This window comes from Condylura cristata, unplaced genomic scaffold (assembly GCF_000260355.1).
Source record: "Condylura cristata isolate star-nosed mole 26May11 unplaced genomic scaffold, ConCri1.0 scaffold00010, whole genome shotgun sequence".
Classification (NCBI taxonomy): domain Eukaryota; kingdom Metazoa; phylum Chordata; class Mammalia; order Eulipotyphla; family Talpidae; genus Condylura; species Condylura cristata.
The window spans coordinates 44,751,590-44,755,520 of NW_004567111.1; positions in this window are offsets into that span (position 1 = coordinate 44,751,590).

Below are 3,931 nucleotides of genomic sequence, written 5' to 3' on the forward strand. Positions count from 1 at the left end.
GAAGTACACTGCTGAGGGGAGCAGCAGGCGGGTCAGGAGAGGTCTGCCTCGCCATGTGGATCTCCTCCGGGGCAGGCGGGGATCGAACTCATGTAGAAGTGGCTTAAGCCTCTCTGCTGTGCTTTAAACCTGCTCGCCACCAGGGAGGGCCCACCGCTTGTATTTTAATTGTGCCTAGTGCCTTTTATATTTTTCTTTTACAGTATTTTCAAATAAAGTATTTTAGGTATTCAAGAAATAATACAGTAAGCCATCATAATCTCATTTCTTAAGTCTAAAAGATGTTAATACTTGGTCATACTTATTTCAGTTCATACTAACTTGCTTCCTTCCCCCACTGCCTGTTTACACACACACACACACACACACGCACACACACACACACACACACATTCTGTCCTTCCACAATTCCTGTGAGTGAGCAATGACATCAGGTAGGTTTAACAGTTTTTCTGAATCGATGATAAAAAGTGTGAATTTGCTTGATTCATAAGGACAATACGCTCACCTTTAGCATACATGTACCTGTTTTTTATTAACCTATGGCTAAAACTTGTAACCTCTTTCCATTTTTCCTCCTTTTGTTTTAAGTAAGAGATAACTATCCTTATATAAATGTATATCATTCCCAAGTATATTTCCATCCTCATTTTACATGAGGTTTTAAAAAATACATAGGACTATTTTGTGTTTTAAAATTGTGTGAAAAAAGCCCATCATCATCTGTTATTTTGAAACCAGCTATTTTTTTCACCCAATACTAACTTTTAAAGATAGCTATTTGGATACATGTTGATTTCTCTGCTTTTTTGGTAATATATCTGAAATAGGGATTTTAAAAAAAAATTCTGGTACCTTATGATTGTCAGCATTATCTTAATGACAAAATAATAGTATGCCTCATCATTGGTGTTATATCTGATTAAGTTTTTTCTTAATTGGTTTTGGAAAGCTTTTTGTTTGAATATGTTAGTCCATTTTAAAAGTTAATCATTTTTCTTATTGATAGCTAATCAGATTGTTTGCAGTTTCATTATCATAAAGCAGTGCTAGAGTGGCTTTTTGAATGGAAATGTAGAATTCTGAATATGGGTATTCTATTTTCTAGGTATTTCCAAATCATTTTCCAGAGTTCTGTTACTTTATATATATATTATCACCAGCATTGCATTAGAGTTTTTGTTTGCTTTTCATTTTTAGATTTATATCCATTTGCAATTAACTGTATGAGGGAGGTTGGGAGGAATCTTATTTACCTTATTTTCAAAGGCATGGGCAGTTACCCCAGAACTATTATTTATTAGCTTATTTCTATTTTGATGTTAAATGCCATATTTATCATCTACAATGTACCTTTATTGAGAATATATTAAGAATAATGGATTTCTCTTTATAATATTTACTGTGTTTCTAGGCTCCATTAGTTTATCTCTGTACTCCTGCTACCAGTATATTTTCATTAGCATGGTTTTATAGTAAGGCATCACCCATTTCAAAATTGTCTTGGCTTTTTCTTTTCTTTTTATACTTGATTTTAAAATCAGGTTGCCAAATTCTGTAAAAAGTTCTTGGGGTTTGTTGGAATTGTATTGAATTAAGAGAAAATATTTGCAGAGAATGACCATTTTGTGATAATGAATCTTCCGTTTATTAATATGGTGTCTTGGTGCCTTTCTACCTTTTTATCAGTAATGTTTCACAGTTTCCTTCATGATAGTTTTGCAAATTATGTTTTTCATTCAAATGACCTTTTCTAATTGTTGTTGGTAGATAGGAACAGTAGCAGTCTACTCTTTCTCCTGAATCCATAAAACTTAAAAGTTGAAGCTTTTATTCTTAATTTCTGTTTGGGCAATTCAAGTTTTTGCTTCTTTATGATGTGAAATTGATAACTCGTATTTACCTTAGACATTGTGCATGTGTCGATTTAAAAAATTGTTGGCAAAAGTTTCCTTGTGCTATTTTTATTTTGTAAATGTCCTGCAGCATATTTTTCTTGATTGTATTTTTTGTTGCTGCTTTTTTTCCTCTGTCATAGGGTTCATTGAAATTTTCTAGCAACTTGCTTTTAGTTGAGCATTTTTGGTTTGTTCTTGTTATTCTGTAATTTCTTCCGTGATCACCATTTATTCAATTTTGTTTCAATTTCTTAGTTCATTAGTCTATTGACTGTATACTTCTAGTTCATTTACCTTTATTGTTTTCTCACATACTAGAAATTTTTCATATACTGGAAATATTCTGTCTTCTGAGTACTACTTGATTATATTTTGCAGGCTTTGTTTTGCACTTATTACTCATCTCAAAATTGCTTATAATTTCAGGTTTATTAACTTTAGCTTAGTTTCCTTTTTTTCTTCCAGAGGAGTTAAAAAAAAGTTTCTGATATCTTTGAAGGGTAAAGTGGCCATTTTTATATTGTGATTCATTTCTAATTTAATGAAATATAGGCCATCTATGTTACCTTTTAATTGTGATTTCTGGACTGTTAGGTTTTGTGTTTGTGTGTATGTGTTTCCATATGTGTGTGTGTTTTAGATTAAGCTTTTTTTATTGGATCACTAAAATTTTTGTATTTTGTGTTTTAGATTGTTTGTTTATTGGGTTACAGAAATTTTTGTAATTTTTTAATTCTTTTGGTTAAACCTCTTGGTGTAGGATAGTTCTGTTAATGTCCTCTACAAAGATTTTGAATATATCCATTTTTCTTGAATCAGTTTTGACTAAATATTTAAAGTTAAGTTATTGGAAGTTCTGCGATACATATTTTGATGGAGTGTATTGTTTCAGTGTTTAAAATGTTTTTTTCCTTTAATCTTTTGCTTGAATTCCATTCATCTTAATCTTGCTGAATTTTTTTTTTTTTTTAAAGATTTATTATTTATTTGTGCATACAGAACTGCAGTGCAGGCCAGAGGCTCAGGGACAGTGAGAGGCTTCACCAGAGACAGAGTGGGGAACAGAACAGGCAGATCGACGAAGTACACTGCTGAGGGGAGCAGCGGGCGGGTCAGGAGATGTCTGCCTTGCCATGTGGTCACCTCCGGGGCAGGCAAGAATCGAGCTCATGCAGAAGCGGCTTTAGATTCTCAGTGCTGTGTTTTAACCCACTGCACCACCAGGGAGGGCCGCTGAATTTTTTATTATTATTCAATGCTCCTTTTTTCCAACTTGTCCATTTCATTTTATTTTAAATCTCATTTTAAAATAGCATAGGACTTTATTATTTCTTTCCTCCATTGTTTTATTTTTGGATTTTTTTTTTAGTAGTTCTTCACCTTTCATTGAATTTGCCCAAGCCCCTTAACCAGTCCTGTTAACCAATCTAGACTTTCTATCAGTCACTTCTTCTACTCCACCATACTCTACAGAGAGAGAAGAGGTATTTTCCTTTCTATCTTGGGCTGCCAGAGACTGATCATGCTCATTTTACTAAATCTCCATAGCACTTAATACAGTGTCATTCCTGGAGAGAGGAGTGAAGAAGTGGCTTTTGAAAGTAGATATGCAAGAGACTCGAAAGCAGAGACTCAAGATATTTGTACCTCCATATTGATAGCATTATTCACTTTAACCAAGGGCTGGAAGCAAACCAAATGTCCATTAATAGATGAATGGATACACAAAATGCCTTAAAAGGTAGGAAATTCTGATACATGCTATAATATGGAAGCCTTGAGGACACTGTTAAGTTCAAGAAGCCAGCTACCAATATTTTTCTTTTCTTTTTTTTTCCCTTCCAATAATTATTTTTTTTAAAGATTTATTTATTTATTTATACAGAACCAGGGTACAGGCCAGAGATGCGGAGGGTGAGAGGATTCACCAGAAAGAGAGAGCGGGGAGCAGAACAGGCAGATGAACGAAGTACACTGCTGAGGGGAGCAGCGGGCGGGTCAGGAGAGGTCTGCCACGCCATGTGGTCACCTCC